The 24,227-nt window shown below is 37.6% G+C and overlaps 1 protein-coding gene and 1 long non-coding RNA gene across 3 annotated transcripts in view; one reads left to right on the top strand and one right to left on the bottom strand.

Moving 5' to 3' along the window:
• The window catches only part of PACRG (parkin coregulated), an 816,916-nt gene that overhangs the window by 728,310 nt on the left and 64,379 nt on the right, over positions 1-24,227 (top strand). The window lies entirely within an intron of this gene.
• On the bottom strand, positions 14,163-14,623 carry LOC149469807 (uncharacterized). Its single transcript, XR_016311505.1, has 2 exons — positions 14,542-14,623; positions 14,163-14,436 (listed from the first exon to the last, which is right to left on the bottom strand). It is a non-coding gene; the product is annotated as an uncharacterized LOC149469807 (long non-coding RNA).

The following is a 24,227-nucleotide window of genomic DNA, read 5'->3' as shown; positions in this document are numbered from 1 at the left end:
GGGGTAATGTAATTCACTAAGACAAACACATGTAGTAGTAAAAGCAGCAAACATTACACATTGTTAGGCACACATTTAACCCTTGGATTGCCCCTAGATGTTAACTCTGTTCCAGCCAGTGTCTTTAGTACAATGACAGTGTAGAGTATTACTATTAGTAAAGTGTACTATTTAGTGTCACTGGAGTTAAACAGCTCCTGCACAGTGTTGGATTGCCTATCACACTATCACAGTCCCACTACAAGTCACTAATCACTGCTATTACTAGTATAAAAATAAATAGATAAAAATCCCTGCATCAATGCCCCTGTTTTCTATCACTTTCACACAAACCAATCAATATACACTTATTGGTATTTTTACCAATGACATGCAGCAGAATACATATTGGCCTAAATTTATAAAGAAATAAAATTTAAAAAATTTTTTGTTGGATATGTTTTATAGCCAAAACGAAAAAATATTGTTTTTTCAACATTTACAGTCTTTTGTGGTTTATATAGTAACACATAAAAAAACCCAGCGATGATCAAATGCTACCAAAAGAAAGCTCTATTTGTGTGACAGAAATTATATAAATTTAATTTGCAGTGTAGCATTACCTTGCATTTCCCAGTTAAAGTAGTACAGTGGTTAAAATAACCCTGTGGATGACTCTGGTCATCAGACACCATCTTTAACGTGATTATTATTTTTTAGCAAACCGACCTTTTATATACAGACTTATTTGAAGTGAGACTAAATTCCCTATACTCACTTCCCTTTCGCTGGTGCTTCCATCTTCACCCGGTCTTCTTTTCGGTTCATTGTTTTTGACCATCTTGATTAGCCAGCCTGTGGTGATGTAACTCCCTCACAGACAAGAGTTAATTCATTCTGGCACCAAGGCTTGCCAAAACTGTACATTGAACCAATGTGCACACTTCAGTGTACATTTAATAGTAGAGGAGCTGGCAGAAAAAGAGAAACTTTTATTGCAGAAGAGACATACACAGTCCCATATGCAATTAAAGGATACCTGCAATCAAGTTTTCCCAAATTCACTTACGTTCTGCTTTAATGCTGTGGAGATAGAGAGTACAGCATATTAAGTACAGCAACCTATTGCAACAAGTTTCAATTTTACAGTTATATTGTGCTGTAAATAATTTAAGTAAAACTGGATGCTAGTGCTCTTCTAGCCAAGTAATTTTGTTTATCCCTTCTGAGCTAATAGGATAGCACTATCACTGCTTTTAGATGTGAGAAGCAATTGTTTGATTGCTTTATAAAGGCACATCTGTGAATCAAGAGGATATAAATGTATATTAATTTTTAATATAGAAGCATTACTAAAGCAGGCAAGTCTTTGAAACCCATTATTTATGAAAACTTGGCTTACATTCAGTTCTCCCATCCCTACACAATATGCTTAAGATCTACAAATAGCAACAGAAGTCACTTATATTCCTTATCAGCCCATGCCTGCAATTTACTCCTTGTAAGGAAGAGCTCTCAGTATTGTAGAAATTCTTTCTGATAACCCTGTGTGCCACCTACAGCCAATCATAGCATTTTAACAGTAGGTGCTGAGTGGCTTTGATGGGCTTTTTATTTAAAGTGAATCTGTCATTTATTAGGCGATACCATAGTATCATGAAGCAGCCTAAAGCTCAGCTGAAATAGCATTTAATTTTTTAATTTTGCATTATGATGTCATGAACAATGCAAAATCAAGAAGTTTGGTGCCTTTCATTTAAATCTCCAAGGCATTTTGTTTTTTCAAAATGCTTCTTGGATATTGAGCTCTTGGCATTACTGTGAGCCTGGATGTTGCAGATAATAATTCAACAAGCTTTCAGAGTACAAAATTCAGAGTACATTTTACATTACATTGTCACATTAATCTGGACACTGGCAGACACAGACAAGTGGAAACATGTTAGTGTGTCTGAATGAACAGCTGCATATCCAGATTCTATTGTATCTGTCACAGTGTTATGCATTATGCACCTCTCTTGTTGGTGGCCAGTGGAAGGGCAGGATATTCTTTTAAAAGTTCCCTTACATTGGTGGTTAGTGTAAATACTCCTATTACATTAGTAGTCATTATAAATCCCTCCAGGCTACGTACGTAGTCCTCTCTAACATTGATGGTTTGTACAGAAGTGTACCTTACATTCATGGTCAGTGCAAAAAAGAATGTCCTGCTTACATTGGTGAACAGTAAGAGGAAGAATGACCTCCTATATTAGTGGAAGAAAGAATGTCTCCAAACAGAAATAAGTAGAGTTGGTTTAAGGTCAAATGGACTTTACCCTTTGCAAGGGAAGTTGTACTATGCAAGGGAATTTGCCCCAGAGCTTCGTGAATGAGGCAAAGCTTTACTGACTTCCATCCTCCAAACATTGTTTTTTCTTTTACTTTCCTTGCATGTAATTGGGTATTCTATACAAAATTTAATTTTACCTCAAGCTCTGAGAAAAATTCCTTTGTAAAGTGCAACTTTTCTTGCAAAGTGAATAGTAAATAATACATTAATGAATACTACATAGTTTACAGAGGGGAAGTTATCAAAGGTTGTTTTTTAATGTACAGGCTATGTGTACAAAAGTGGCATTGGCTCTTCCAAGCTGCAGCTTACTACTCCATGAATTCTCAAATGAATGCTGTCAAGCTTGAAAGGAGAGTTGGAGAAAGTTGTCATGTCCTACGTGTTTAAAACATCAAGGTTCTGGGGCTGTTGTGCTTATCTTTGCTTCCACTGACATGGGAAAATAATGCAGGTCCATAGTTGCTAAATTGATGTGTGCCTGCTTATTCTGGGTCATTGACTCATTAGGTAACCCAACAAAGGTGGAGACGATGTCAGAGACTACACCATTGTAAGCAAGTCTATAGTAGCAGCTCCCATATTTCTGTCCTTACAGATTTCCTTTATATTCAAAGGAAATTCACATTTTATTTCCCACCATCCTAGCTGTTGTCTTTGTGTTTCTCTGTCTGATATCTTTGTGGCCTGACAACAGATCCTTTTAATCTCCTTACGACACAGATAAGTGAGGGTATCAGGCATTTACTGTGATTACAGCAGTGTTTTATAATTCATTCTCTCTATCACTGCTTCTGTCTCTTCATCTATTCATTTGATTGTTTTGAGGTTTTTTCATACAAGCCTCTAACTACCTTACAGCTTTCTTCACGTGTATGTTCATAGATTAAATTCTCTGGTGGTATAATTACCTTAAATAAATGTAATATTTTTAGTAAGTAAATTATACAAATGATGATTGGTTTTCCAGTGACAAAAGCAGTGAAAATCATTCCTTATTCATACTCCATAAATATATGCCATAAAAGTAATCTGATGTAAATTTACCCAGGTATGTTATGTAAACATGGAAAGGGAATGGGAGGAAAAGTAGTACAGATCTTTATATGTGGATGTAATGATTGTGTTGTGCTCACATTACATTATGTACAGTAAAATAATGGAATTAGGCTTCTGTAATGTATAACTTACATTATAATAAAACATAGCTGTATTGAACTAAAATAAAACATATTGAACTACAGTCCAGTTAAATGGTTAAAGCATAACTCCAGCTCCTAACTTTCCTCCCTAATGCCCCCTGTTTACCACACTGAAGCTCCCCCAGGCTGCGTGTTTTAGGTTGAGTGATGTTGGACATCATGCAACCCAAAAGACTGAGGGTATCCTGTGGAAGAGCTGCATGGGGACAAAGCTGAATTAAAAGGTAAGTATTGCAGACCAAGCTGCTTTTATATTTATGTAGAGGCTGGCTTTAAAAGGGACCTGCCAGAATATAAATATTCAATCTGCCTGTTTTGACATGCTTTGAAGATGCTGGCTTCAGTACTGTCATTCTAAGTCTTGCTTAAGTACTTAGTGAGCCACTGACCTGTATGTAGCAAGTGGATTAGAACTCCCAAGCTGCATATTTCTTCCAGGTTAGTGGGTCATTTATTAGTGAAGCAAGGACAAAGATAACAGTCTAGGACCTTGCATGCAGGTAGATTTAGTAGATGAGACAGAAAGAGCTCCAACACTTGTTGCTAAGGAAGGATTAAGATGAAGATGCAGAGGATGCTGCAGAGGACCGAAATCAGTAGGGGTAGACATACAAAGCAAAAACAAAGTAGCAACTAAACTGAAATCTGCCACCCTACATTTTATCTTCATAAAAGGGGGTTTTATCATTTCTAATACCACATTCTGGCTATATAGGCTAGGACATCCTAATGTTTGCTTCGAAAATAATTGGACTAAATGATAATATGGTGGTTGGTGCGTAGTTTCTGTTATTTTATTTCTAGCGTGATCTAGTCTTTTTGTGCCATGATGTTGGGTTATTTTAGCATCAGAAATTTGTGAATTATCTTCTGTAGGATGTGCTACTAAATACTTGTAGCTGAATATCTACTGGTATTTGAGGAATGATAATGAAATCAACATGGGTAGTGTTTGATATGTTAATTTAAAAAGCTATATATATATACATATATATTTATATATATATAGTCAGGTCCATAAATATTGGGACATCAACACAATTCTAACATTTTTGGCTATATATACTACCACAATGGATTTGAAATGAAATGAACAAGATGTGCTTTAACTGCAGACTGTCAGCTTTAATTTGAGGGTATTTAAATCCAAATCAGGTGAACGGTGTAGGAATTACAACAGTTTGCATATGTGCCTCCCACTTGTTAAGGGACCAAAAGTAATGGGACAATTGGCTTCTCAGCTGTTACATGGCCAGGTGTGTGTTATTCCCTCATTATCCCAATTACAATGAGCAGATAAAAGGACCAGAGTTCAGCGTGCTATTTGCATTTGGAATCTGTTGCTGTCAAGATGAGATCCAAAGAGCTGTCACTATCAGTGAAGCAAGCCATCATTAGACTGAAAAAACAAAACAAACCCATCAGAGAGATAGCAAAAACATTAGACGTGGCCAAAACAACTGTTTGGAACATTCTTAAAAAGAAGGAATGCACCGGTGAGCTCAGCAAAAACAGGAAGGCCAGATTAGAGTTTGCCAAACGACATCTAAAAAAGCCTTCACAGTTCTGGAACAACATCCTATGGACAGATGAGACCAAGATCAACTTGTACCAGAGTGATGGGAAGAGAAGAGTATGGAGAAGGAAAGGAACTGCTCATGATCCTAAGCATACCACCTCATCAGTGAAGCATGGTGGTGGTAGTGTCATGGCGTGGGCATGTATGGCTGCCAATGGAACGGGTTCTCTTGTATTTATTGATGATGTGACTGCTGACAAAAGCAGCAGGATGAATTCTGAAGTGTTTCAGGCAATATTATCTGCTCATATTCAGCCAAATGCTTCAGAACTCATTGGACGCCGCTTCACAGTGCAGATGGACAATGACCCAAAGCATACTGCAAAAGCAACCAAAGAGTTTTTTTAAGGGAAAGAAGTGGAATGTTATGCAATGGCCAAGTCAATCACCTGACCTGAATTCGATTGAGCATGCATTTCACTTGCTGAAGACAAAATTGAAGGGTAAATGCTCCAAGAACAAGCAGGAACTGAAGACAGTTGCAGTAGAGGCCTGGCAGAGCATCACCAGGGATGAAACCCAGCATCTGGTGATGTCTATGCGTTCCAGACTTCAGGCTGTAATTGACTGCAAAGGATTTGCAACCAAGTATTAAAAAGTGAAAGTTTGATTTATGATTATTATTCTGTCCCATTACTTTTGGTCCCTTAACAAGTGGGAGACACATATGCAAACTGTTGTTATTCCTACACCGTTCACCTGATTTGGATGTAAATACCCTCAAATTAAAGCTGACAGTCTGCAGTTAAAGCACATCTTGTTTGTTTCATTTCAAATCCATTGTGGTGGTGTATAGAGCCAAAAATGTTAGAATTCTGTCGATGTCCCAATATTTATAGATCTGACTGTATGTACAGTGTGTATATATATATATATGTATATATATATATATATATACTGTATATATATATATATATACATACACACACTGTATATACTGTATGTATATATTCTAACTAAATGTCTATATAACCCGTGTTCAGGGGAAGTTGCAAGTGAGCCTTTGTATGATAGTTCAAGATCTTTTTTTCAAGCCTTTCAGTTTTCAATGGAATATACTATTTGCAACTGTATGAATAAAGCATAATCAGTTATAATAATAAGTAACCACTAAATAAGTGTACACTGACATTGTGCTATTTTAAATGTATAAGCATTAATTTTTTATTTCTTGTCAAATGGTAAAATACAGTAAAATTAAAATAGTTGTTGCCATTCACACATAATACAGCATGTTACCATAGCAACAGATTATGTCAGTGAATAATATGGATCAAAATTTTAAGATGCAGGAAAAATACAGACTTACAAAGCTTTTTCTGTGCATATGGAAGTGTGATCTATATGGTTGGTATAAATATAGTGCAGACCGTATTAAAATGTAAAACTTGTCCACAAAACTCTGTTTTATGTAGAATGTTAGCGTAGAACAAGTTTCAATGTGCAAAATTATAAATTAATGTTTTCCACCACAAAAAAGTCACCTTGGAGCTTCCATGTCTGTTCTGTGTTTGGAAAACAAAAGTCAGCTGTGATGTTATGTCACTAGCTCTGCTTATACATGACCCAATCAGATTGAGTAGGAAAAGAGTGTATACAGATACCTAGTGTGGAATGGGATATGACAGTGGGGAGCAGTTACAATGTGTTGCATAGTACTGCCTGTTACTTAATTTTTTCTTCCAGTTATAGCTGTAGTGCACCAGTCCACAGCACAGTATCCTACAATATGCAACTCCTTGCAACCTTATACACACACAGAAAACTTAATGTAAAAACATTCCAGCATTAATCCATTTCTCACAGTCAATATAAGAATCAGAATGGCTTTGGAAGTTTAAATGTTATTGGTGAAACAAATTTTTTTGCTGCATTTTTAACATGCTATAAAATCAATGGAAAAATATTTCCCTTTAAATCCTATGGGACTCTTCACACCACAGTAGCGCAAGTGCGATGCATTTTGAAAAGTTCTGCTTGCACCAAAAACACAGGTCCCAATTGAAATGAATAGAAAATGCGTCAAAAACATTTCACAGGTGCATGCTGGGTAATAGGCATCCAGAAATTGCACTGGAAATGCACTGGGTGCAATCCACAGCCTTAGAGGGAATACCACAGCACATGCTACAGAAAGTGTGGCCTATATGGAGCAGTCAGTGTGAATTTGTGTGTGTAGTAGGAGAAAATGACCCCTTATCATAAAAATTATATTTATTTTATTTAGTAATGACAATCTACAAATAGATAAATAATGGTAGGCTTTATAATCTTTGCATACTTTATTTTTCTTTTCCTTACCATTTTTCTCATGGTGGCCATTTTCACTGACTCCATCTCTCTTTATTTCCCGGAACTCTGGGTCTGCCTCCTGGAACATGTGTCAGGAACTTCCCAGGATGCATCTTTAAGGCCAAGGTTGCATCACCAGTGCCTTACTCAGCCAGAAAGTGGAAAAACAGTAATTGTAAATAAAAGCTAAAATGTTTGTTTTGCTCCTGAATGCAAGATGATTTCATAGAGTTTACCCCAAGTGTTGTACAGGTAAAACTCAAAAAATTAGAATATCGTGTAAAAGTTTATTTATTTCAGTAATGCAACTTAAAAGGTGAAACTAATATATGAGATAGACTCATTACATGCAAAGCAAGATAGTTCAAGCCGTGATTTGTCATAACTGTGATGATTATGGCTTACAGCTCATGAAAACCCCAAATCGACAATCTCACAAAATTAGAATATTGTGAAAAGGTGCAATATTCTAGGCTCAAAATGTCCCACTCTAATCAGCTAATTAAGGCATAACACCTGCAAAGGTTTCCTGAGCCTTTAAATGGTCTCTCAGTCTGGTTCAGTAGGAATCACAATCATGGGAAAGACTGCTGACCTGACAGTTGTGCAGAAAACCATCACTGATACCCTCCATAAGGAGGGAAAGCCTCAAAAGGTAATTGCAAAAGCAGTTGGATGTTCCCAAAGTGCTGTATCAAAGCACATTAATAGAAAGTTATGTGGAAGGGAAAAGTGTGGAAGAAAAAGGTGCACAAGCAGCAGGAATGACCGCAGCCTGGAGAGGATTGTCAGGAAAAGGCCATTCAAAAAGGTTGGGGACTTTCACAAGGAGTGGACTGCGGTTGGAGTCAGTGCATCAAGAGCCACCACACACAGACTAATCCTGGACATGGGCTTCAAATGTCGTATTCCTCTTGTCAAGCTGCTCCTGAACAACAAACAAGGTCAGAAGCGTCTTTCCTGGGCTAAAGAAAAACAGACCTGGTCTGTTGCTCAGTGGTCCAAAGTCCTCTTTTCTGATGAGAGCAACTTTTGCATCTCATTTGGAAACCAAGGACCCAGAGTATGGAGGAAGAATGGAGAGGCACACACTGCAAGATGCTTGAAGTCCAGTGTGAAGTTTCCACAGTCTGTGTTGATTTGGGGAGCCATGTCATCTGCTGGTGTTGGTCCACTGTGCTTCATTAAGTCCAGGGTCAATGCAGCCGTCTACCAGGAGATTTTGGAGCTCTTCATGCTTGCTTCCGCAGACGAGCTTTATGGGGATGCTGACTTCATTTTCCAGCAGGACTTGGCACCTGCCCACACTGCCAAAAGCACCAAAACCTGGCTCAGTGACCGTGGGATTACTGTGATTGATTGGCCAGCAAACTCTCCTGACCTGAACCCCAAAGAGAATCTATGGGGCATTGCCAAGAGAAAGATGAGAGACATGAGACCGAACAATGCAGAAGAGCTGAAGGCCGCTATTGAAGCATCCTGGTCTTCCATAACACCTCAGCAGTGCCACAGGCTGATAGCTTCCATGCCACGCCACATTGAGGCAGTAATTGCTGCAAAAGGGGCCCAAACCAAGTACTGAGTACATATGCATCCTTATACTTTTCAGAGGTCCGATATTGTTCTATGTACAATCCTTGTTTTATTGATTGCATGTAATATTCTAATTTTCTGAGATTGTGGATTTGGGGTTTTCATGAGCTGTAAGCCATAATCATCACAATTATGACAAATCACGGCTTGAACTATCTTGCTTTGCATGTAATGAGTCTATCTCATATATTAGTTTCACCTTTTAAGTTTCATTACTGAAATAAATGAACTTTTGCACGATACTCTAATTTTTCAAGTTTCACCTGTATATCCAACACTTCATTTTGGATGAAAACTGCCTTCTTTGCAGTACCAAGATATAATGTTGACCTGAACCTATACTGCTGAAGTTTGGTATAGTAGGTTTTTTTTTGTTATTCCTCACAAACAGGAATGAAAATGTGCTTTGTTTCCGTATTTCTATAACATAGGCGATGAGATATAAAGAGTCAAACAGGATGAATGACTTCTATTCTGCCACTTTTGAGGTATACTCTATTCAAACTGGTTTTAAATCTGTTTAGAAAAGTGATTTCAGCTGTTGTGACTTGGGAAGTAAGTGATCCTATTTTTTGCAAATCGCAATTGTAAAGGAAATCTGTACAGAGTAAAATTTGGAGGATGCAATTGTGGATCACTTTCTGAAATTCTGGTTGCCTTGTTGTCCAGTTCAGTGATTTAGAATCAATGGAACCAATGGATCAGCTTGACATCCAGGCAACTAGCATTGGCAGAAGTTAACGTTAGTAATGTTTGCTTAAACCTTGTCTAATTGTAGCTCTGTTTAAATAGCCATAGCTATAGAAAAAACTATAGAAAAATTGGTAAATTGGTTTATTAATTTACATCCCTTTCATAGTGGCTTTGGGTAGCTACAATTCCTTAATGCCTTCAGGCATGTCTTAGTGCACGTGCTAGATCCCTGTTTGTGCAGTTAGTTGCTCCTTAATGCCTTCTTTTTTTGTACTACTTATCACTTTTTATCACACGTAGGTTTACATTCATTAATTTTAGTTATAATACTAATTTTTAATCCATTTTTCAATTTCTATTTGCAGCTTTTGAATATTTATAATATTTCAGGTCAGCACTTTTAGGACTCATTTCACATTTTTGTTTTTCAGATCATAAATTCACTAATAAATCATTGCAAATCGCATTATGGCAAATGCCAAATGTGGCAGCTCTATCCATGCAAGCCATTCTTTATAAACATGAATTGTGAATCTATTTCCATTATTAGAATCGATATAAATAAAAATAGGTGTTAAAACACTATATAAAGTTCATCAGTGTAAGAAAAGCATACAGGTCTGACCAGTTTCTTTATTCATTAGTACAATACTAATCTAATTGTCTGTAAAGCAGGTGTAATTGTCTACTTGAGAGTGTATTAAACACTGCTTCTTATAGGAGGAGCCTCTGCACGCCTTGACGTTACGCCACCGGATCAGGAGGTCCGGTGGCCATCACTTTTTACCCACTGGTCAGTGTATTCAAAGAGCTCATTTCACATTATATCTATATAGGTACTTTAACCCTGTACGTGTTCTATTTTATTTTATCATGATGATCTTTACTTAATAAATATACTTCATAATACTACACCATGAGTATTTCCATCTCTATTACCTGGCACTGAGCCCTCACATCTCAGCCCAGCATTCCAGGAGTCCACCCAGGCAGGAGAAGTTGGGATATAGGTCCAGGTCATCATCTCTGGCAGCCGTTACCCCATTTACCACCAGAGGGCACCTTCACCATCAGGCTGTACCTTCACGGGACTTCCGGCTTCATGGAATTTCTATGTGCACATTAAATTGCACTTCCGGTGAGTGGGCAATTTTTCTACACCTTCATGTCATGATGTTGGAATATACCCATTTGGATTGAAGTCATTTACACTCCACCACTGGAATATACCTTTTTGGACTGATATCACATTACCTTGGACTGTATATTATCCAGTTTATAGGACTTTTTTGTCATATTTTGTCATACTTATGACAGTGTGTTTTATTTGTATAGCGCTGCACACCCCATTTTTATGTCATACTCTTAGAAAGGCTTTTGTGGTTCCTTTTTGTGCATTAGCGGCTTTACTTGGTGCGCTCGCTAACTTATACATTTACACTGCTTCTTATGACCTTAAATAGCAGTATCCCATTGTGCCTCCAGCTCTAAAGCTGGTATTGAATGTGTCAGTGATCATTACTACATAACAGTGTGCAGCCTAAATACATGATATTGTCATATAAACTGTGTGTTTGCCATTGTGCAATATGCAAATACTAGAAACTGAATATGAATAATGTTCTCAGCCAAGTCAATGTAAGCTATGCTTCATCACCAGCTTCTATATCTTTATAGCATTACAATGCTTTAACATAAGTTACATCTGAAAAACTATCTCATACAAATAAGGTAGGCACAGTAAAAAGACAAGGAAATATTGCTCACTGTGTATTTTTAGTGTCACAGCTTAATATAAATTATAAAGGAGTCTGCTTTGCTGGGCTGCTGTATTAAATGAACAGCCCCATTGAATGCTTTCCTCTTTGCATTTGTGATATGCTGGTAAGGGATATTGACAGGCAATCACTCTGATGAAGTAATTAATCTTCTGAAGCTTCTCTTGTCACTAAAACCACTGGATAATGAAAAGACCTGAGCATGCATTACAATTTATAATACATCAATTTAAACAAAAAATAACAGAATAACCTTCTCATCTGACCCTGCTTCTGAACAATACATTCAACCCCCTGTGGATGTGTGATGGCCTGTGGTGAGCTGTATTTGAATATTGTTGAATCATTTCTACCTTTGATTATTGTTTGTGCAAGGTCAGTAAAAGTGAGACTCAATTCTGAAACACATATAGAATATGATCGATACCATGTATTGAAAAAACATGTAAATAACACATTGATTAATCTTAGTTTTTGTGGAACAAAGTGAAATGATTGCTTTATTCAGACAGATGCATTTTGCCATTTGTATTATTTTAAAAGGATGTTTAATTCGATATGGTGTTATATGAATTTTGTGGACAGTACTGTAATAAAATACATATGATGTATTTGTAATACCATAGAATGGACTTTACCCCCTGAACCTTCATTTTAAACAATAACAGGATCCTGATTCCACTGTTTCTTATGTCTTGGCTCATATCCTGACCAGTAAAATACAAGAACTGTTGTTTTTTATTCGCTGTAATACCAGAGTTTACCGGCAGGTAGTTATTCACATGAAATGTGTCTCTGTCTTGCATTCCAAAATTTAGTTAAAAACATTTGAGGTCTATCTGACCATAGGAAAGGAGACCCCTTATACCATGCAATAAGACATCTGTCTGTTTTTGTAGATCATGCTGTTTGCTCTTTCACAAACAAAGTGGAAGGATCTTTCCCTTCTCCATGGGGTACTATCATTAATGTGATGCTAAGATTTTTCATCCCATAATAACATCTTTTCCACCATTAAAGGCTACTTTTCCAGTTGTGCTTCCAAAAATTTCTTCTCTGTCAGTGAACTGTACATGATTCACCAATAGTAAATGTCAGATATGGTTTACATAAATCCCCACACAATGAGATCCGCTTAAACCACCACTGTCAGTCACCTAAAAAAATCTAATTGGTAGGTTCCAGCAATATAAGGTATTATACTCAACTCTTCGTTGCTCCATGTACTTTTGTTGCTCCATGTAACTTTCAACATTCGTTTTCAACACTTCTGATGTTGATACCAGTGTTTCCCAGTTCCTTCCTTCAACCTCCAAGTCACTACATGACTCAACAGTGATGTAGGAGTTTTGAGAATGGAGCCACAGTATACAGTGGGGAACAAGAGTACGCCTGCAGTTGTTGAATTTTGAGGAATTTGCTTGAAGCTGCATTTCTTAAATAGACATAAGGAAGGAGACACAGGCCAATGGAGAGGTGATTATAATTCCTCTTCTATTGAAGCTGCCTGACAATTGTATAGGCAACTTACAGGGTTCATTTAAAGAAAAACTCCAGAGGGAAAAAAAAGTAATATAGAAGCTGAGTGGAAAATTCTCAGCCAAACAGTGATTGCTGCTAATCAGATGCAGTCACTGTTCAGGTAGTCTGACAGCCACAGGGGTAGCAGTTGTCTGAATACAGCAGCTGGCAGGAAAGATTCTTCCATCCATTCTATTTGGGCTTAAAAAAGCAATAGTTTCCTCCGTCCATGCTAAACAGCGGGGTTGGAGAAATTTGCACTGACATCTATTGTATCCACACAGCCACGTACCAAATAAGAAGTTACTGTTCAGCTGATCATTTACCATTGTTTTGGCCGTTTTGCTACCGCACTTATTCCCTTGGTTCTATCTAAGATTATAAATGTAATAAGTGATTACAACCTTTTGTCTATGCATGAATTTAGCCAATCCAGATGTGGCTAATACCAATAAAAGTATTACCAAATGATAACAACTGTGCAAAAATAAAGATCTAATTTATTTACACAGAAAAGAAGCTTGCTATTAATCAAATATAAAAAAAATATAGTGTAGACAGTATAACTTTAAAAGTAGTAATATTACAATGCAAATACAGAATGTTACCAATACAAAGAGATGACTAAAGGACAGAAATACAGAAAAGAAACAGAATAATACATTACGCAGACATCATGATGACTGGTCTTCCAAAGAGGCAAGGGGACAAAGTGAGGCAGAAATGTGAGCAATGGCATGCTTTGTATCCGCTCCCCCCTCCATTCCAGGTAGTCACACCCTTCAACAGGTTCCAGTATTTTGCCATTTCTGTTCAAAGGGGGGTTCTGTGATTTGTGAAAGATATTGGCCAACTGTAGTTCATCAGATGGAATTTAGGATAGGCCAATGTCCAGAAAGCATACCTCCGTTGAAGCCAGTTCCCACAGGAAAATCTATGACAATACTCCCGACTCCAGGGCTTATTCAGCCTGATGGCCCTACTCTCATAAACCAAAACAATAAAGCAAAAACAGGCCACCAAAAATGACATGAATTACTGATGTCATTAGCATATCTCCGACTCACTTGTATAAGTGTGGATACATAAACCCAAAGAACAGCATACTAAGCAATATGATAGTGTGACAAGGACACACCTATCTGAAAAAGAAGGTTTCTAAATAATCCACGCGGAGTAATATGAATTTAAAGGAATTTTAACAATACTTTATTTGATCACATAGATCATAGGGAGGTTAAACATGAGCACGGTGTACATATGAAAAAAATAAAATCATGTTAAAAAACACTTAGCGTCTTCAATTTAGGGTCATCTTAGCCAACAGAGCACCATATAAGGCAGAGTTGTGTAATGATGAAATAGTTATCCTGGGTTTCCATAGGTTTCCCGCTTTATATTTGAGTGAACCATGTATTCAATAGGTGTGTTCCCAGTATATGTCAGGGACCTCCTGGAATGTACAAGCTGGAACACAAAAATACATAGTATATGTATAGAAATATGGAACCCAAATCACATCCAAAATTTACCAGGCCTCCCTCCACAATAGTCAATGGATACTGCTGTTACCTTCTCAATAGTGAGACTATCATACCCGCTTCTCACGTGTAGGGACTTCCTGGATAGCCACCCCAAATAAAACAAGGTCCACAGTACCAAATGATTCTGAGGATATATATAGAAAAAGATAGTAAATGTATAGATCATGGGCATCAGGTGACCCCGAAAACAAAACACACATAAAATGTGGATATATTACCATCAATAAGGATCAAGAAGACTCCTGTCGACTTGAAATAAGATCAGGTCCTTGATGCTTTTTCAAAGATGCATATGGGGGTGAGGAACCAGGTATACACGATGCGTGGATTTCAAACACATATAATGTGTATGTAGCATATAGCAGGCCGTAGATACCTGAGTTTAATATACCCAATAAAGTGTTTCTAAAAATTGCTCAATTTGAGAAGGTTATTTGCGGTTTTATAAGGATGTGGCTATGTCACAGCAAAAAATACCTGAATAGGATAGCGTATATATATATATATATATATGTAGATTCTCCTCCAAAGAGGATTTCCAAAAAATTCCCCGAGTATACAGGGTAAATTAGGCCCATAAAACATGCCCTATTAACACCATGTAGGCTCTGTAAATCTCAACAGCCGTAAGCTTTAAATAACTTGCCACCGGTGGAAGGTATGTTTCCCTGAGGGATTGCCGTTTGCGAACCGCTGTGATAATAGCCCACTGGTAGTTCTCAGAGGGTCTTGGGCCTACCTAGCAGGGAGCTATGACACCGCCGTTCCTTCCCGCCTCGTGGGCGCCGCACCCAGTGAAGACGCCGAGCGTAGTGACGTCAATACGTTGACGCGTTTCGTCCGCCAATCACCGCAGACTTCGTCAGAACTGGGAGGGGACTTCAATCCTTTGCCTTATATGGTGCACTAATTGCATACCAAAGAGTCTCCACCTCGCCATCTTGTGTTGAAAGAATATCACTACATTGGGAATATCCAAAGTGGATACTCTCATAAACCTCTACAGGAAACCTTATAAGGGTGTTGAGGTGATGCAACAGTTGGTAAATAAGTTACAGGAATTGAGACCCCTATCAGAAGTTCACAATAATGTTAAAAATTATTGTAGGCCCAAAATAGCCATTACACCATGTGGCTCAGTTGATTTTTAAATGCCATCAAGGTCAGCCACAGTTCGAATTTCAGGTGATTCAGAGGGAATCGGCTAAAACTGGAGCCATGTATAACTAGTTTTACTGTACAGGCTCTGCAGATTAGGTTCCCGAATGTAAAGTAAATTTGTACGCAGAGCTGTCACAGCTGTTATCTAAAGCTGGCCATTCATGGAATGAAATTTCAGAACGGACCAAGCAAATTTCATCCATGTGTGGCCACTGTTGTTAAACAGTAGTTGATCTACTAATAGACTTCCATTGAACCAACCTGTTGATATACTCTTGCTCAATCAATGCTGCAAGCAGTAGGCTGCAGAGCTGATCAGTGTATTCTGATGGCGGGGAAGTCTCCACACTGTCAACACAAAGACACAACAAGCAGGATTTCCCCATCCACTTCAAATAAGGAAAAACTGACCAGCTTAAAGATTGCTAGAGAGCCATGACCTGGGAAAGAGAGCAATAAAATACTTACAAAAGCCACTTTGTACAGGTAACTGTTAAATCGAATAGCAAAGAAGTACCATGCCTTTAGTACTTTAATTATTTTCCTGGAATTACATATTAACAGTGCCTCTACAGTTTGAATTAATCCTAACAAGAAATCTAGCACAGTACAAACCAAATATGTACAAAGTGACTGGAATGGGATTATAACTAAAATGTTCCATTTCTGATTCTGTAGCTCTGCACCTTTTTTAATTTTTCACCAGATGTTGCCACATCTAAAAATAGTTTGCAAGTTGCTGTATAAATGCAATTTTCAGCAGAATCTTACATACCACAATGACAGAAATATATTGAACTAGCATAGTGCACGTGTTTACAGATTACAATAGGGTGTCTCTGTGTCCTCTTAAAAATAAAAAAAAGGAAAGAAACAAATATTACTTACCCTGCAAACAATAAAAATCAATAATTTGCTTGATATTGGGGACAGCAGTGAATAGAATGGATGTATTCTTTGTCTGAAGGTTTATAGCAACATTTTTTCAATTTTTTTGACATTTTCACTATGCAGTGCAGGTGGGTTTTCATTTAGGAAGTAACACATATTTAGTTTTTGATGTGGAGCAATATAAGCCTGGTTTTGTGAAAACAAAACACAATAATTTGTGCTGACATATAACTTCTCTCTGGAAACCATAATGTTCTCAAAGGTTAGCATTTATTACCAGGATGCTATTTGAGTCCTTTGGTAGCAGAAATAGTCTCTGCACAATTGTTACTTGAGACATGTAGAGGCAGACTTTTCATAATCACAAAAGATTGATGTTTTTCTCTTTCTTCGATGATCACTGAGCATTCTGTAGTGACTATTATGTCTTCCCTTTGGTTTTATAATTTAAAGGCAATTTACGGAAACCCTGAAACATTCCAGCATGTTGGTAGGTTTCTGCAGCTTAAGCAATGTTTGATCTCTCATTGAAATGTTCACTTACAGTTGTTTTTTTTTATCTCTATGTAAATTTTTTATGTATATGCCAATACTTTTTTTTTTTGATAGAGGAATTAATGGTTATTAAGTTATTTTTTGTGCTCTGTCAAATGGGGAAGATTACCCTTCAATTCTTGTCTTGAAGCTTCAACAGGTGTCTCCATTGGATTATTGACCCTCACTTTTGCTCTTGAAAATGTTTGACTTCCCTTCATGCTCTGTCTAGGTAACAATGGTTAAAAGTATAAATAGAGGGGGGTATCGCCCCACTGAGGATACAGACAGCAATAAAACACCTAGGCATAAATAGTTATCAACAGGTGATTGCCATGGTAAGAGAATTCGGAATAGGTTGCTGATAAGAGACTCACAAGGTAGAAACTCTTGTTTGGAAAGGTATCATCATATATTTCAGCAATTTATATCCTTTGGAATGTATACCATAAATGTGATGTCTGGCACCAACGGTGCAATCCATATTTTTGTATTATAACTCGCTGAGAGAAATTTTATAAAACAGCAAGGGAATTAGTTTTGGATATACCCGCAGATGTGAGCAGCTGGCATGTTTGCAGTATCTGTTTAGTAGGTTATCTGCTAATTGAAGCTATCAACTGCACTGAAAACCTGTCTTATGTGGCATTTATATTATTCATGCTAGATAGATACTTAATAAATTACAACTTTGTTTTGCTATATATGAACAACAAAACATGCATACTGAAGCTGGATCCATGTGACTTTCTGTTCAAATGCAAAACAATAATGGTTGTACCTAAACGGTGATCACTATTGATTGATTTTTAATGGGTGGGCCGGTTCATAAGTATAAAATATGTTTTTATGTGCATATTAGATTTCTTTTGAATGTTAGGTTTGAGCCTTTTTTTAGGTAATATTAACAATGAACTGTACATAGAAGGTATATTTTAAACGTGATAACTCGTGGAGTCTCTGTGAACCCTTTATCCTATTCCCAAACAATAAAGGCATAGTCTATTCCCCACTGTTTATAAAGCTAAATAAGAAAAAAGCCTTGCCTTTACATACTGTATTTTTTAACAATGTGCATTGTGCATGGGTCAAACCAACTACCAATTACATTTCACATCTGCCTGCATAATCAGCTCAGATCAGCGGGCAATCAGCTCAGATACTAAATTAAGCTGAATTAAAACTGGAACTATAGTTTGTTTACCGCAATGCAATAGCTAACAAAACATACCTTTCATTCTACATCCTTCTATGATTTATACCTCTTTTAAAGCTAAACTTTGGTCAGATATAAAAAGCATTAAAATACAGTTATGTTTTCATTACAAAATGTGATTGTTTTTCTAAATACCAGTGCAGGTCTCTAAATTTAACTTGATATCAGATTTCTGTAATCCCCTTCACATCAAGTCTTACAGTCAGGAAAAGAAAGGACAACTGTAGGTCAATCAGTTATGCTGCATGCGCATGTGCTAACACGGAAAATGCTAACTGGAGTTGGGAACAGAGATAGCAAAGAATGACCTCATCAATCTTTTGCAGCTCCCATGCTGTCCACTCACAGGTGGGGGGCACCAAGGTGACCAAGTTGTATTGCTTAAAGTGCTATTAAACCCAAAACAAAAATGTATTATATTGCAGCTTAGCAATTTTTATATGTGGCTGCTGCATTTTTTTCTTTTTGGGCTTTTCCCTTTTTTTTTAACCTGATGATCCACTTAGAATAAGTCAAACTATTCAGAAAAAGTGGCAGTAGTGTGGCAACACTACCCTCTCCCCAGATGGACAATGCTGCTGTCAAAATGTATCTCCATTGCTCCTCTATCAAAAATGGGGACACCCTACAACAGAAAATGTGTTAGTGGTTGAATCACAAGGTATACATTAAAAAAAAAACCTTAACAAAGAAAACTAATACAGCCCCAACATTAAATGTTTGTTATGGGGTTTAATACTACTGTAAGTGCATGTACAGAAAATGAGGGAAATCTACCCGGCTATGATTTTTGATAAGACTGTGTAAATCTTCAACCTGAATGGAAACAAATAAAAAATAATTTGGGAGAAAAAAAACTCCCATATATGCATTCTTCTAATTATATGTTTGCTGAGCTTAGCTTTAAAAATGGTCAGGACCACCGGAGAGTTCCAAACTCTTTTACGACTTAGATACAGCCAAAGGTATCTCATTCAACTGGGTAGGAAGTTACATCTTACAGATAAAGCTTATCCTCCAGCTCTTTCTAGGACAAACCCTGGTACATGGACAAGCTGCACTTGATCAATGAAGATGTCTTTCAAACAGAGAGTGAGTGAAGGATGAGCACTGATATGCACTGTGCATTTTCTGAATCCAGTGACCATGCTCTACTCACAGTATTGGTAATAAAATGCATGTGCAGTGTGTCAATATGTACACCAACATCTGTTCTGTGGTCAAAACTACTATATATGAATGATGATTTCATTTATCTATGGAGATGCATGGAGCCTGTCAACGGTGCAGAGAACACTCTGCTAAAACCTTGTACACATGAACATCGGATGAATTTTTTGCATGCTAATCCTGTATCTAAAATGAAGAGGTTACTTAAGTTATGAAAATTGTCGTAAGACAGAATACAACTTCTGAAGGGATGTAATGTGTTCTTTAGTTTCTGATCATGCGTGGTCTTGGTCTTCCAATTTTTTTCAGATGGATACTGTACTGATTAAACAAAAATTGTTCGTTCTGGTATCGTACAAGAAAATGATTGTGTTATTCCCCTTGGATAACGTCATATGAACTGTCGTGATTGGCTCTCAAAGCTGTGTACTAACGATCAGATTCAAAAGCAAAAATGTTTGTCCAATTTTTTGGCAAAAGTAGTACAGCATGATGAGCTACAGCTACAACATACAGCTCAACACTAGTCTCATAAGCCCTAAGGATAAAGTCACGCAAGGGCTATTTTAATCACTAAACAGATATCTTTAGTTGGTTTAACCAGGTAGCATATAAGACCTTAATGCGTAACAAAGGTTGGTTCTAGTTATTTTAAAGTTCATATGGAAGTAAAACAAGTGGAATTACTGTAAACTATACTTTGTAGATGTATATTTTCATTATGATCCGCTTTTTTGTTTTATTGACTAACAGCAAGGAGATACACTATATTGACAAAACTATTGGAACACCCCCTCCAAATAACTGGAGTCAGGTGTTCCAATCACCTCCATGGCCACATGTGTAAAAAATCAAGCACATAGGCATGCAGACTGCTTCAACAAACATTTGTGAAAGAATGGGTTGCTCTCAGGAGCTCAGTGAGCTCTGGATTGGGTTGCTCTCAGGAGCTCAGTTGCCACCTGTGCAATAAGTCCATCTGTGAAATTTCCCTGCTACTAAATATTCTACGGTTAACTGTAAGTGGTATTATAACAAAGAGGAAGCAACTGGGAACAACAACAACTCAGCCAGGAAATGGTAGGCCACGTAAAATGACAAAACGGGGGTCAGCGCATGCTGAAGCCCACAGTGCGCAGAAATCACCAATTGTCTACAAAGTCAATAGCTAAAGACCTTCAAACTTTGTGTGGCTTTCAGATTAGCACAACAGTGCGTAGAGAGCTTCATGGAATGGGTTTCCATGGCCGAGTAGCTGCATCCAAGCCATACATCACAAAGTGCAATGCAAAGCATCGGATGCAGTGGTGTCAAGCATGTAGCCACTGGACTCTGGAGCAGTGGAAACATGTTCTCTGGAGTGACGAATCACGCTTCTCTTTCTGGCAATCTGATGGATGTGTCTGGGTTTGGCAGTTGCCAGGAGAACAGTAGTTTCCTGACTGCATTGTGCCAAGTGTATAGTTTGGTGGAGGGGGGATTATGGTGTGGGGTTGTTTTTCAGGGGTTGGGTTTGGCCCCCTAGTTCCAGTGAAGGGAACTCTTAAGGCGTCAGCATACCAAGACATTTTGCACAATTTCATGCTCCCAGCTTTGTGGGAACAGTTTGGGGATGGTCCCTTCCTGTTCCAACATGACTGTTTGGGGTAGAAGAAAATGACTGGCCTGCACATAGTCCTAACCTCAACTTGACACCTTTAAGATCATTTAGAGTGAAGACTGCGAGCCAGGCCGTCTCGTATGACCATTCTTCCAGAAGCGCATTTGTGTGGTCAGACGCTGACGTCAAACATTCCCATAGACACACTCCTAAACCTTGTGGACACCCTTCCCAGAAAAGTTGAAGCTGTTATAGCTGCAAAGGGTGGGCCAACTAAATACTGAATCCTATGCACTAAGACTGGGATGCCATTAAAGTTCATGTCTATGTAAAGGCAGGTGTCCCAATACTTTTAGCAATATAGTGTATATACAAGCTATACACAGTTAAAGAGGTGAAATGCGGAAAGGGGAAGAATATTTTGGCCTTCCACGGTACCAAAAAGCTAAAATCTAAACAATTATTGTTATAGGAAAAATATATAAAGCATTCAACTGTTGTTAAGGACAAATGTGAAATAGAAAGTGAGTCATAGCACAACAGCCCACAAGATCTGTCTTATCTGTATACTGTAATATAGCTACTGGCAGGAATGGTCATCCGGTTTCTTTAGATTCAGGTGTTTGTGGAAAAGTCATCTTTAATTTTAGCACCAAGAAAAGATATTTCATAAAATGGCCTATTTATATTCTCTGCACACAGTGTATGTTATGTTTCTCTGGTCTCATTTTGAGTGCCATAAAATCTTTAGAAAGGTTTTCTAATCCACACAATATTAATACATAAGACCAGAAACCATGTTTCAAGTTGCAACCAATCTATATTTAAAGTAGAACTGGATATGGCTGGGGGAGGTGCAAGGTGAGCACCATGTGCTAGATAGCCAACCTATATGCATATGCATATGAGAGTTTGCTCTGTTCCACCAATGCTCTCCCCTTCCAAACAACAACCAACAATACAATCTTTTTGGCAAACTTTTGCAGCTGCTCGCATCTTTATCTTTCATTCATAGGGTGCCCAGTGAGCATACAATTGTCAACCCATAATGATAAGAATATTGCCTGGCTGCCACACTGCTTCAAAGGCTTCAAAATGTTCTCAGTCACTCACTAGTAGGTAAGTGTGCAGGATTTTTTACTTTAAAATCAGCATACTTGTTCCAGGTGAGTGACTCAAAAGTATTGAAGTCAAAGACAGGTAACTAGGAGCAATGGCAACCCTCCTCTCTGCATAGGTTTACTTAAAATGAAAATTCTCACAATTTCTTACACAGTAAGCAGGATAACCTAGTAGAAAACTCTAGAGCACTAGCTATGTGTTTCTGTGGACCCAGAAAGCATATACTAGGCTTCCAATGGTGTCTTCTACTAACCACCTTCCTTTCATGTTTTTGAACATTTTTATATGGCTTGTATTAAAAAAAAAAACATTTAAGCATAATATATACAGTATTATCAAATTCACACTGTATTTTCTAACACACTCAGAAGTATTTCTCCTTCACCAGATTTTATAAAACTAGTATGAGCTTAGTACTTCAGTGACTGCTAGATGCTGCATTGTAGCTAATCGTGATTAGTCACATTCAACTGGACATGTTCTGTAATGTTGATGACATTTCACAGCTTATCCAAGCCATGTCTCCAGTTTTAATGAGTGCCAGAAACATACCCCAGCATTTATATCCACACATGAAACTCAGTCATTTTAGTTGAAATACCATAGAACATGTCAAGGCAGATGCTGGTTGTCCAGAACAGGATGGGAGGTGGGAAAGTTTGTAGAACCACTCTGTCCCATCACTTAATGTGACAATAACTTATTAGAAATAAAGACGCAGTTTAGATAAAATGTAAAATGCCTTCAGCATTACAGAACAAGTCCAGATGATTGTGACTAACCACTTCTATCTATACTATGACCTGGATAAATTAGAACATTTACAAACATGTTTCTGTTGTCTATCGATAATCAAACTGGTTACATTTGGTCCCACTGCACCCGATGTACTCAGACAAGGGATCAACAAAGATAGTTTGCACAAGTCATCAAAACATATGTGAACTACATAACCCTTTTTCATTCAACCAGAAGGCTGAAAGAATGCATTGTTGAATCCACACAAATGATGTAGATGAAGGACCCCCCCCCCCCCAGTGAGACATTGTTTTCTGACAGCTGGACAGCACTGTCAATCACTTGGCTGCAGCTGCTGACTGACAAACGTTTCCCAACATTCCCATTTGACAGAATTCAATGTCAAATAGGGATGGCCACACATGGATTGAACTAGCCGGTTTCTGCTGAACTGGCCAAATTTTTATCCATCTATGATCAGCTTAACTCTAGCTATAACTCATTTAGTAACACACAGTATATCCCCAAGTAGAAGATATATACATATAATAAGTATGAATTTCACTTCACTTAATATAAACCGCGCTCAAAATGGTAAATTTATAAGTGAAAAAAATGGTAAATTAATAAGTGAATAAATAAAACCATATATAGGCGCTACTTTCTCCTGTAAACAAAAATTTGTAACCAATAAATGATATTTTGAAATGCCAAAATATACATGCAGCACTCTGTAAATCATATAAAGGAAAAAAATTCATAAACAAAAAGTCCATCAATAAAAGTCCTCTTTAAAATCATTGTGTGGGTTGAATTTTTCAAAATAAATCACCATGTGACTGTAAATAAATAGATATCCAAATTGTGCTGTGCTCCCCCTTTAGGTGTGCACTCACCAACTTTATTTTCCTCCCACTCTCATGATTGGCAAAATTTGCTTTGGTTTAAACATATATTTCTCCAGACCAGGATAATCGCTCATATACATCGACTTTTCTCAGAATGGTTCCAATACTCCAAATCAATAGCCTCAGTAACTGACTTCCCACAGCAACTTTCCCAGAATGGCTCCAACACTCCAAACCTACAATCTCTGGAAATGACTTTCCATATCATGTGAAAGAAAGGAAATAGAGACCCGACATAGTGTAGTATCCTTTAAAACCTTTTAATCTCTGCTCAAAGAATCTCACTTACAAGAACAAAATTCAAGATAAGCCCAAGGATATATCTTTCTACTTAGTGAAGGTAATGTCAGAGAGGGAAGACTGCACAACGCTCT

Source organism: Staurois parvus, unplaced genomic scaffold (genome assembly GCF_062004578.1).
Source record: "Staurois parvus isolate SC_StPar_1 unplaced genomic scaffold, SC_StPar_1.0 ptg000059l, whole genome shotgun sequence".
NCBI classification, from domain to species: Eukaryota; Metazoa; Chordata; class Amphibia; order Anura; family Ranidae; genus Staurois; species Staurois parvus.
Note: the sequence above shows the minus strand (reverse complement) of the source record. Positions and strands in the feature narration are given on the sequence as shown.